General features: G+C 42.0%; 1 long non-coding RNA gene across 1 annotated transcript in view; it reads left to right on the top strand.

Annotated features, from left to right (window-relative positions):
* The first annotated feature begins 541 nt into the window (after positions 1–541).
* LOC103265710 overlaps positions 542–11,433 on the top strand; it is a 21,087-nt gene continuing 10,195 nt past the window's right edge. The window contains exons 1-3 of the long non-coding RNA XR_002482269.1: positions 542–637; positions 1,900–2,007; positions 5,731–5,843. This is a non-coding gene — a long non-coding RNA (uncharacterized LOC103265710). The remainder of the gene's footprint in view (positions 638–1,899; positions 2,008–5,730; positions 5,844–11,433) is intronic.

Raw genomic sequence — 11,433 nt, forward strand, 5'->3', positions numbered from 1 at the left:
AATGTCAAAGATCAAAATGTAGCCAGACTCTGTTACACATGATGAGGTCACTATTAAGTGTCTGTGCTTGTAAACAAGGGTCACACTTGTGAGTGACTTGGCAGCTTTATGCAAAGCCACTGTGCCCTGGAGGACATCTTACTCTCCTGATCCAGTCTGGGCTTGCTTCGGGGATGCTTTTTCTCTGGATAGCTACTCGAAAGGTGGCTCATCAAGCGATTCGCTCCATCTGGAAACTGGGTCGGCCATTCCCTGCGCACACCTGTGTCCCCATTCAGACGATTCTGCAGGCGGGCGCCAGTGTCTCGCCTGAGAGCCTGGAAAACGTTCTGGTTAAACGCAAATGTCTCTGGCGGAGACAGGTTCCGGGACATTGGCCTAAGTGGGTCTGCTCAACTACCTGACCTCCATCTTCGATGTCACTCAGATAAAAGAGGTGGGGCTATGCCAACTGTCCAATCAGGGCCGCCTCCGGCGTAGTGGGCGGGGCCACGCTTCACAAAGGCGGGTGATTACGTTGCGCGCGTTCTGGTGCGTGTCTCCAGGTGACTGCGCCGCGGCGTCTGCTGCGCTAGGACCTGCAGGGACCGCGGGAGCCCTAGAGGGGACCCCGGGACTCCGCGAGAGCCAGGAAATGGTGAGTGAGTGTATAGGGCCGTGCCCCGAGACGGGGGGAAGAACTGGTTGGAACGGCCTTCCCCACGTCCACCCTGGGCTCTGCGGACCGCTGGCGCAGGTCGGCCTAGGTCCCCTCCGGCACACGGTGGGGCTGCGCCGGCATCCGGGACCCCGGGCGCCGCGTCCGGTCCCTGCGCGGCGACCTCGACCCCGGCGCTCTCTCTGGGCATCTCCGCGCCCGCAGCCCCGCGTCCCCCAGATTGTGCGGGAAAGAGGGGGCGTCCTCAGGGGCGAGTCCCGACTCGTATGCGGGCTTGTGCGTGAAAGGTACTGTGGTCCGTGGGGTCCCCAGTCCATCCTTTCTCGCGGGGACCGGCTTGTCTCTGAATTTTCCAAATGTGTGGAAGCAGGGTCTCAAAGCCACGATCCTGTCTCCCCAGCCTAGCTCTTCCTGGAGCTGACAATACATCACTAAACAAATTCCTTCTCGCCTTTGAGATACAACTTTCTCCAATTCACAATATTATTGCTTGCCCTTGTAAATAAAATTTACAGGAAGCCATTGGTTTTAACTGAGCTCCTGCACTAGACCCAATAGACCAAACCAAAACGGGTATCTCGTGCTAAATAAAGTTCCAGGCTACTAAGTCCAAACTAAGTTGTTTATGTGACCTTATGGTATTGGGAGGCAGGTGATGGCCAAATCTCCAAACAGGCCAGTTTTAGTTTGCATGATAAGAAAGCCCTTCTGCTTTAACCTTTATGTAGGAAAGTAGAACTTTGAAAGGAAAGTTCCAGATTTTTTTTTTTTTAAGTCTCTGTTTCTACTTTCTTCTGCCCTTTTCTGCCTGTAAAGCCAAGCTCCTTTGCTCAGCTCATCGGAGTTGCTCAATTGCAGTATTGCAAATAAAAGCCAAATTGATTTTTGTTTGTTTGTTTTATTTTATTTTTGGAGAGGGAGAGGAGGATGAAGGGGGAGAGCAGGGAAAAGGGGAGAGGGAGGGTGAAAACAGGGAAGAAGAGGAGAAGGGAAGTTATGGGGGAAAAGGAGGAGGAGGGAGGACCAAATTGGTTTTTAAATTAAATCTGCAGTATTGTTATAAAAAGTCTTCTATGCTGCATTCCGAACAGCTGTGCTATTTTAGTTAGTTTTTCCACAGAGCAGTAGGTAGCACTTTTAAAAATGTTATTTTTTGTTTGAGAATATCTTCCATGAGAGGACAGCAGAGAACAACCACCTGAAATCTTGTTGTATAAAAATCCTTGTGTCTCTTCTCCCAGTATCTTTCCTAGACACACATCCTTTGGGAATTCGGTTGGGTTGGTTCTCCTCTTTGGATACTTTCCTGGATGTACTTTGGATACTTTCACCTTTCAGCGCTGTTCCAGGTCAGTACTGCCTCTACCCAAGTCTGTTTTTTTTTTTGAATTGGAGTCTCTATGGCCCAGGCTGGAGTGCAGTGGCACACTCAAGGCCACCACAACCTCAACCTGCTGGGCTTACGCAATCCTTCCACCTCAGGCTTTTCTTTTTTTTTTTTTTTTTTTTTTGGAGTTAGAGTCTCACTCTGTCACCCAGACTGGAGTGCAGTGGCCGCTCCCCGCCACCACAGCCTCCACCTGCTGGGCTCCGGCGATCCTTCCGCCTCAGCCTTTGGAGTAGCTGGAACTACAGGTGCGCACTACCACGCCCGGCTAATTTTTGATTTATTGTAGAGATGAGGTCTCGCCAAGTTGCCCAGATGGGTCTCGAACCCACGGGCTCAGCCTTTCAAGTATCTGGAACTATAGACATGCGCCACCACACCTGGCTAATTGGGTTTTTTTTTTTGTAGGGACAGAGGTCTCACCAAGCTGCCCACGCTGGTCTCAAACCCCTGGACTCAGGCAATTCTCTTGCCTCAGCCTCCCAAAGTGATGGGATTGCGGGTTTGAGCCACCGCACCCAGCAGGTCTGTCATCTTGAAAGGATTTAGTCACTTATTTTTTCCTCCTGAAATTCATGTCTTTCTTGTCTCTGGAAATATTTTATATTGTCATTCAACTGTGTTAATTACATATATTTTACATTTATTTTTAAAAGAGGCTCAAATAAGATCTGTCATTTTGAAAGGATTTATTCACTTATTTGAGCCTCTCAAGTGAATAAATGTAAAATATATGTAATTAACACAGCTTGAATGACAATATAAAATATTTCCAAAGAGACAAGAAAGACATGAATTTCAGGAGGAAGAAATACTCCAATATTTATTACATTTGTTAACAATTCATGTTTTATTTTTTTCTTCTCTGCACATGTGCAGTAAATGACTAAGGCCTGTTCCTTTATTTTGGTGATTTCAGATGGAATTCTCAGGCTTAGACTTACAAAACCTAAATGTATTCAAATATGAAAGACTTTACAAAGTTTACAAAACAACATCTTGTCATGGAAATAAGAATTAACTGACAACTTAATTTTCTGAAGAATAGAGGGATGCTTGTGAATTTTCTTGATGAACTAGTAAATATTTCTTACAGTTTTGTTCCCTTCTTTCTACATAAACACTGGACTGAGCAATTTTGCTGGGTTTTTTGGTGGGTTTTTTTTGTAATCAAAGGAGTTTCACTCTGTCACCCAGGCTGGAGTGCAGTGGCATGATCACAGCTCATCACAGCCTCAATCCTCAGGGCTCTTTCCATGTTGTCCAAGCTGGTTTCAATACCCCTTGTCTCAAGAGATCATCCTATATTGACCTCCCAAAGTGGTGGGATTACAGGCATGAGCCACCACACCAGGGTCATTGTTTTCCCTTTTCCAGAATGTCATATTCTTGAAATCAAAGTACAACTATGCATGCACATACATGTAGCTTTTTTTTTTTTGTCCTCTTTTTGTTAGCAATATACTTTTAAGGTTGTTTCATGTCTTTCATGACCTGATACCTGATTTATTTTTTTATCACTGAATGATATTTCATTGTATGAATGTATCACAGATTGCTTTTCTGTTCATCTATTGAAAGAGATCTTGGTTAACTCTAAGTTTTGGCAATTATATATAAAGCTTCTATAAACATTAATTTTCATGTGTTTATGTGGACATAAATTTTCAACTCATTTGGGTAAATACCAAATAATGTGATTGCTGGGTCATATAGTAAAAGTGTTTATTTTTGTAAGATACTACCTATCTTTCAAAGTAGGTGTACTAATTTTATTTTATTATTATTTTTTTTATAGGCAGGGTCTTGCTTTGTTGCCCAGGCTAGAGTGCAGTAGCATGATCATAGCTTACTGTAGCCTTGAACTCCTGGGCTCAAGTGATCCTCTCACCTCAGCCTCCCAGAAGGCTGGGATTACAGGTGTGAACCTCCATGCCTGGCCTTATTTTTAATTATTACCAGCAGTAAATGTGTATTTCTCTTGATCCATATCTTTACTGTCATCTGGTGTTCTCAATGCTTGAATGTCAACCATTATAATAACTGTGTAGATAGTTCACTGTTTGATTTGTAATTCCTTAGTAACATGAGTTCACCGTCTTTTCATATGCTTCTTTGCCATTCATATATCTTCTTTGATGAAGTATGTTTTGCCTTTTTTTTTTAAGTTGGAGGTCTCATTCTGTTGCCCAGGCTGGAGTGCAATGGCACACCACAGCCTTGACCTGCTGGGCTCAGGCGATCCTTCTGCCTCAGCCTTCCAAGTATCTGGAACTACAGGCGCACGCCACCATACCCGGCTAATTTTTTGATTTATTGTAGAGACGAGACTTCACCAAGTTGTCCAGGTTGGTCTCAAACCTCTGGACTCAGCCTCCCAAAGTGCTGGGATTATAGGCTTGAGCCACTGCACTCAGCCTTGTTTTGCCTATTTTTAATTGGGTTGTTTGTCTTCCTACTGTTGAATTTTTAGAGTTCTTTGGCTATTTGGGATATTAGTCCTTTATCAGATACAGTTCTAGAAAGAATTTTTCCTACTCTGGTTTGTCTTTTCATGTTGTTAACACTGCCTTTTGCAGAGCAGGAGTTTTTCATTTCAATGAAGTCAAACTTGCCATTTTTTCTTTCATGGATCTTCTTTTTGGTGTTGTATCTAAAAATTTATCCAACCCAAGGTGACCTGGATTTTTTCCCCATGTAGTATTCTACAAGTTTGATAATTTTGTGTTTTACATTTTAGATCTATGATCCATTTTGAGTTAATTTTGGTAAAAAATATATATATATGTAAAGTCTGTCTAGATTCATTTTCTTTTGTTATTGTTGTTTGTATTTTTGGCTTTTTTTTTAAATGTATATGTCCAGTTTTCCAGTACAGGTGGACCTGACTATTTCTCTTGGCCCAGATTATCTCCTAGCCTCTCATGAGTAATGTTGGAAGAAGAAAAATACCATTTTTCAATGTGTATTTCTTCATTAAAACTTCACTGTGCTTTACCCTATGGCTCATGGAGTGCTGAGAAATTGGGGTAATAAGAAATGGAATAGATGAACAAGTTTTTCTCACAAAGAATTGATGGTCTTAAAATATGTTCTAGGCCAGGTGCGGTGGCTCAGCCTGTAATGCCAGCACTTTGGGAGGCTGAGGAGAGAGGATTGCCTGAGCCCGTGGGTTCGAGGCCAGCCTGGGCAACTTGGTGAGATCTCATCTTTACAATAAATCACAAAAAAACTAGTCGGACATGGTGGCGTGTATCTATAGTTCCAGCTACTTGGAAAGCTGAGACGGAAGGATCGCCTAAGTCCAGCAGGTGGAGACTGCAGTGGCCTTGAGCGTGACGCTGCACTCCAGCCTGGGCAACAAGAGTGAGACTCCAACTCAAAAAAAGATGTATCTGTATAGCATTTCCTCATTTCTCCAAGTTAAGTTGGACCCCCCTACCACTGGAAAACAATAAAACTTGTAGTGACCACAGTAAAAATGTAGAAGAGAAGTCCATGTGTTCAAAATGTTGATAAACTTATAAGGAAGTGAGTAGAAACAAAGAATAAGAGTTCTGATGACCAAGTTATATAGTAAATATTGAAGGCCATAGAATCATATCAAGCCTTCTCATGAACTGAGTACAGCTCCTTGGTCTTGTCGGTCTTACCCATTCTCCTGCATGCATTTTTGGAATTTTAGGACTCAGTGACCTTTGAGGATGTGGCCGTGAACTTCACGCAGGAGGAATGGGCTTTGCTGAACCTTTCACAGAAGAAACTATAGAGAAACTTTCAAGAACCTGGCCTCCATAGGTAAGTGTGACATCATTTATTCACTTAGGGAGTTAAAGAACAAGTGTTTCTTTCTCATCCAAGAATGAGAATGTTATGTAAAGAATTGGAATGTGGAAAGGTCATGTATTAGTAAATACACCAAGCATGTTCACAGTTCATTATAGACATTTTAGAAAGGTAAACTGAGGCACAATGCTTTTTTAAGAGTTTATTTACACAAATAGCAATTCATGAATTGGGAAACACCAAACAAGGTGTTTCGGGACTCTGCCAAGGGAAAACAAGGGGAAGACTTTTCTAGAGTAAACACAGAAGCAATGCAAAGAAAATATTTGATTGGTTGTGGTTATATAGCTGCCTTATTTGTACTCTATCCTGCTGAAAAGCCCCTAATAATATAAGGATGAGTTGGTATCTTCTTATTGGTAGCCTTATATTTCATTTTTTTAAATGTAGGTATTTACAAGAAATAACTCAAGCTAAGTTTTGCTTATGTTTGCAAATCAAGCAAAGTTGGCCACATATGAGGCCTAACTGGCTTTGTCTGCTTGGGGATTCTTCAGGTCTAGTCTCCATTTTAATTTACTTTAGTAGTTACTCCTCTTTGTTCATCATCTCAACAAGCTGAAAATGTGACCAAACAGTATAGTCACAAAAAGAAAGAGTCACATATGTGCTTTCATCAGCAGTTGCATTGGGATGTAAAGTCACATAGTCTGTATTATCCAATATTGCATAGTAATTGAGACTGGAGCTGTAGACTTGTTGAGTTCTTCAAGTTGTCCAATACTGATGGCAATCACCTGATTGTGACTGCTGGAAAACACTTGAAACCTTGAGGCAGGGCATGGTGTCTTACACCTGTAATCCCAGCAATTTGGGAGGCCCAAGTGGGAGGGAGGTGGAAGGATCACTTGAGGCCAGAAGTTAAAGACCAGCCAGCCTGAGCAACACAGTGAGACTCATCTCTACAAAAAAATTAAAAAAAAAAAAACCCTTGAGAGGATACAAAGTGCTAGTGAGGCAAATACAGGGACAATAAGGGGGAATAACAGCCAAGAGTAGAAAAGTTCCTCAGAGTAAAGATTCCCAGGAGCCAAGATTCAACAAATTAGATCAATGGAGGAGGCAACACCTATCCAATGAAAGTGAAAGTACTGTTTTTGTTCCTTAAGGGCCTTTACATTTTGGGCAACAATTCCTGATTTGTTGATATAAAAACATTTTTCACCAATAAGAGCACAAATTCCTCTTTGTCAAGCAACTAAGTACCAACAACTCTTCTATATTTTATACTTCTGAGGTTAAATTATTCATTCTAGATTGTATTGCTCAAAGAAAATTCAAGGTATTATTCTATGAAAACAAAAGAAAAAGGTTAATAGTTGGAGCAAATCATGATCTTAGTTTTTTGAGTCTGGAGAGCAATTAGTTGGGAAGATTCCTAGATTTGAGTTTGAAGCATCTTTAGCTGGTGGAATGAGAATGGATGGAAATGCAGTCTGATGAATTTTTCTGTTCAGCAGTTTGAATGTCTCTGGTTATATTATTGGAAGTTCTTATAAACTCTGAGTGACCCATGCAGCAACAGGCTTGAAGGTTGTTCATACGGTCTTAGTTTATTTTCCATTGCTATCATAGAATACCTGACACTGGATGATTTATATAGAATAGAGGTTTATTTTGGCTCACAGTTCTGCAGGCTGGGAAGTCCAAGAGCATGGGGCTGGCATCTGCTCAGCTTCTGGTAATGTCCTCATCCATCTTATGGAAGACCAACAGAAGGACAAGTGAACACATATGGAAGAGACAAAACACAAGGCAGCCACTTTTTATAACAACCTGCTCTCATGGTAACTGATCCAGTCCATGTGAGTGAGAACTCGCTCCCACAAAAATTAACCCACTCCCATGAGAACAGCATTAATCCATTCCCCATCACCTAAACATCATCTCCTAAAAGTCCCACAACCTCTCAATACCAATACATTGACAATTAAATTTCAACATGACTTTTGGAGAAATCAAGCCAGATTCAAACAATAGCCCATACATTATCATCTACTGTGGTGAACTTTTGGAGTGCATATTAAAATGTCCAGTTTCTCCCGATGGTGCGGTTTTAAAAAGGGCAGTTTTCTTCTAGTTTACCAGAAGAATTCAGAATTCAATCCAGTTTACGGGTAGATTACAAAACCTCAAAGACAATCAGTGAAAAGGACTAGAATTTGATAATGGTATACACCATAGTTTTCTATTGAAATAGTTTTTTTCAATAGCCGCCCCCATTTTTACAAAACATAATGCAGTAAGGCCAAATTTTTTGCAAAATATGTCTAGTCTGATTAAACATGGCCTCACTATATAAATGCAGCAAGAGCCAGGCTCGGTGGCTCAACCTGTAATCCCGCGCCTTTGGAAGGCTGAGGTGAGTGGATTGCCTGAGCCCGCGGGTTTGAGACCCGCCTGGGCATTGAGACCTCATCTCTACAATAAATCAAAAAATCAGCTGGGCGTGGTAGCACATGCCTGTAATTCTGGCTACTCGGAAGGCTGAGGCGGAAGGATTACCGGAGCCCAGCAGATGAGGCTGCGGTGGCCAGGAGCGGCCACTGCACTCCAGTCTGGGTGACAGAGTGAGACCCCCAACTCAAAAATAATAAATAAATAAATAAATAAATGCAGCAAGAATAGTGATTCTTTGCAAATTTTAATATACAGCATTTCAATCAAAACTTTTTTAATATTCAGTGGCCTTTTAATTTCAGTGGCTCCATAAAGTCAGCCTTGGTTTGTTTTGTTTTTTAAACTGTCTGGTAATAAGGAATCTTAGTAGACCTTTAAAAGAATCCCAGGCAAAGAGGCCAAGCAAAGAACTTTACCTAGTTATGTCTTCTTACAAGGAGAATAGGTTCTTGTTGAACTTATGCATATATAAATATTGCTATGGAAATAAGAGTATTTAATAATTGTTTCCTTTTTTTTTGAGTTTGAGTCTCACTCCATTGCCCAGGCTGGAGTGCAGTGGCACACTCATGGCCACCCCAGCATCAACCTGCTGTTCTCCGTTGATCCTTCCACCTCAGCCTTCCAAGTAGCCAGAACTACAGGTGCACACTACCACGCTGGGCTGATTTTCTGATTTATTGTAGAGACGAGGTCTTGCCAAGTTGCCCGGGCTGGTTTCAAACCCGCGGACGCAGGCAGTCCACCCACCTCGGCCTCCCAAAGTGCTGGGATTACAGGTTGAGCCACCAAGCCCAGCCTGTTTCCAAATTTTCCTGTCATTTGGTGGGAAGAAAAATATAAATGTTTCATTTTTGTTTACAAGATATATTTTATATTACATTTAGATCATTTAAGAGAAAAGAGAAAAATGGTTTCTCAAATCTTAGAAATGACATTAAAGAACCAACAATGAACTGGGCTCAGTGGCTCAGCCTGTAATTCCAGCACTTTGGGAGGCCGAGGTGAGTGGGTTGCCTGAGCCTGCGGTTTCAAGACCAGCACTGGCAACTTGGCGAGACCTGTACAATAAATAAATCAAAAGTGAGCAGGGTGTGGTAGCGCAGCCTGTAGTTCTGACTACTTGGAAGGCTAAGGCGGAAGGATCACCGGAGTCCAGCAAGTCAATGGAGTGGCCCTGAGCATGCCACTGCACTCCAGCCTGGGCAACTGAGTGAGACTCCAACTCAAAAAAAAAAAGAACCAACAATATTTTGTTTTGTTCTGTTTTGTTTGAGTTGGAGTCTTTGTCTCCCAGACTGGAGTGCAGTGGCACGATTATGTCTACCGCAGCCTCGACCTGCTGAGCTCAGACAATCCTCTGCCTCAGCCTTCCAAGTAGCTGGAACTACAGGTGTGCACTACCATGTCCAGCTAAGTTTTTGATTTATTATAGAAATGAGTCTTTCCCAGGTGTCCAGGCTGGTCTCAAATCCCTGGACTCAGGCAGTCCTCTCGCCTCTGCCTTCCCCAAAGTGCTGGGATTACAGGCTTGAGCCACTGCCCCCAGCCAACAACGTTTTAAACAAAACAAAAAGAAAGACATAAGGTCAGGTGCAGCATGCAACTTAGGAAAGTTAAACATCACTTACATTTGACAATTCTTCCCATATAATTTAACATATCAAATCTAATTAGTTTAATATTTCTCTTTTTATAAAGAGAGAGAATAAATCTTTTGATTTGTCTAGAAATCTTTTGATTTCTAGAGCCTTATGGGAAATCCCAAAGTTCAAAATCAAAAGACTTCATTTAGTATTTGATTTGTGGAAGTTTGTCAAAAATATCAAAAGGCTTAAAAGAGATCATTATAAAATAATTACCTGTTTACCCAGAGTGACAGTATAGTATTTTAAAGGCAAATACAAGCCGGGCTCGGTGGCTCAGCCTGTAATCCCGCACTTTTGGGAGGCTGAGATGAGTGGATTGCCTGAGCCCACGGGTTCGAGACCCACCTGGGCAGCGAGACCTCATCTCTACAATAAATCAAAAAATCAGCCGGGCGTGGTAGTGCATGCCTGTAATTCCGGCTACTCGGAAGGCTGAGGTGGAAAGATTGCCGGAGCCCAGCAGGTCGAGGCTGCGGTGGCCGGGAACGGCCACTGCACTCCAGTCTGGGTGACAGAGTGAGACTCCAACTCAAAAATAAATAAATAAAAGGCAAAAATAAAAAATAAAAATAAATAAAAAAATAAAAGGCAAATACAAAAAGTTATTTTTTTTTAATGCTTAGCTTAGCTTAGCTTGCTTAAGTATAGCAACCAAATAGTTGATAAAGACAATAGGAATCATAGGAAATTATTTTGCTAAGCCAAAGCATCTTTAGTTTTGTGGTAGATTATTTAACAGAGAAAGCAAATAATTTTTATCATTTCTCATTAAAGAGATCAATAATCCAAGAAATCTTTGTCCTTTTTACAGAAAACCAAAGTCTAGCTTTGTAGCAGCAATACGTTACTGACTTCTTTTTTTATTTTTTATTTTATGAATTTAAAAAGATAGATTTATTAAAGAAAAAAATACATTGTAAAGGGCACAATAGGCAGGACGACAACAAGAGTGCTGTCTGCTGCTGACTTCATTTCTTAACAGGAAAAAACCCTCATAAATAAATCAATCTAACTTTATTAGTTTGACTGTACATAAAGTTCCTTGTCTATAGACCTTCTACAACTTTTTTTTTGAGTCAGAGTCTTACTGTCACCCACACTAGAGTGTAGTGGCACGCTCACAGCCACTGCAGCTCAACCTGCTAGACTCAGGTGATTCTTCCCCCTCAGCCTTCCAAGTAGCTGGAACCATAGGCACACACCACCACACCCAGCTAATTTTTTTATTTATTGTAGAGACGAGGTGTCATCAAACTGCCCAGGCTGGTCTTGAACCCCAGGGCTCAGACAGTCCTCTCACCTCTGCCTCCCAAAGTGCTGGGATTAATTTTGTTCTAAGACAAAATTACTTTCTTTTTTCCTTTATTAAAGCATAACTTGGCCAGTCTCGGTGGCTCAGCCTGTAATCCCGCGTTTTGGGAGGCCGAGGTGAGTGGATTGCCTGAGCCCGCAGGTTTGAGACCCACCTGGGCAACTTGGCAAGACCTCATCAC

The sequence above is a fragment of the Carlito syrichta genome, unplaced genomic scaffold (assembly GCF_000164805.1).
Source record: "Carlito syrichta isolate Samal-C Ts95f unplaced genomic scaffold, Tarsius_syrichta-2.0.1 Scaffold306780, whole genome shotgun sequence".
In the NCBI taxonomy this organism is placed as follows: Eukaryota; Metazoa; Chordata; class Mammalia; order Primates; family Tarsiidae; genus Carlito; species Carlito syrichta.